Source organism: Sinocyclocheilus grahami, unplaced genomic scaffold, assembly GCF_001515645.1.
Source record: "Sinocyclocheilus grahami isolate Dianchi unplaced genomic scaffold, SAMN03320097.WGS_v1.1 scaffold5770.1, whole genome shotgun sequence".
Classification (NCBI taxonomy): Eukaryota; Metazoa; Chordata; class Actinopteri; order Cypriniformes; family Cyprinidae; genus Sinocyclocheilus; species Sinocyclocheilus grahami.
Genome location: NW_015510367.1, coordinates 9,029 through 9,672, shown reverse-complemented (window position 1 = coordinate 9,672; position 644 = coordinate 9,029). Strand labels below are relative to the sequence as shown.

The window sequence follows — 644 nt, the reverse complement described above, 5'->3', positions numbered from 1 at the left end:
TCCATCCATCCATCCATCCCTCCTTCCATCCATCCATCCATCCGTCCATCCATATGTCCATCCATCTTGTTTAAATGGTTCTTTACAGTGCAGAGTATGTTTTCTCTGGATTGGTCTTCTAAAGTATTTACCATTTTATCATACCAATTTCTAGAGTTTTTTTGGAGGGTGGAACCAAACCAATACTGTCACTTTAAATAGTAAAGAAAAATATCCTATAAAAAAAAAGTTGTTCACCCTTTGCCACGACTAGTCACTTTTAAACCTTGTTTTGTGGTGACAAATGCATTTTTTACAATTACAAATACTCCAGTCTCTTAATTAAAAATAATGCATGCAAGAAGTAGCAACGTGATGTTTAAAGGCATTATTTTAAATATAGCATGTCAAGCCACATAACATGCCAATCTCCGAAAAGTAAGTGCCTTTTTGCATTTAGCATTGTTTTCCCTGGTAATTTGATCATAATACACCTGTGAGAACCATTTCTTTTACACAATATGTATTATATACAGTGCATGGAATGAAGTGTGGATTAGGAATTGAATAACTGAAATAAGCAGTTCTCAGCAATGAAGTGCCTGTTGTGTTTGGTTTGGTTTGCATAGCAGTTTTTCAGAGGAAGATGATCAAAGTGCAACAGT

At 35.1% G+C, this 644-nt stretch overlaps 1 protein-coding gene across 1 annotated transcript in view; it reads left to right on the top strand.

Annotated features, from left to right (window-relative positions):
- The window catches only part of LOC107577334 (voltage-dependent R-type calcium channel subunit alpha-1E-like), a 10,927-nt gene that overhangs the window by 2,587 nt on the left and 7,696 nt on the right, over nt 1–644 (top strand). The gene's annotated exons all lie outside the window — the stretch shown is intronic.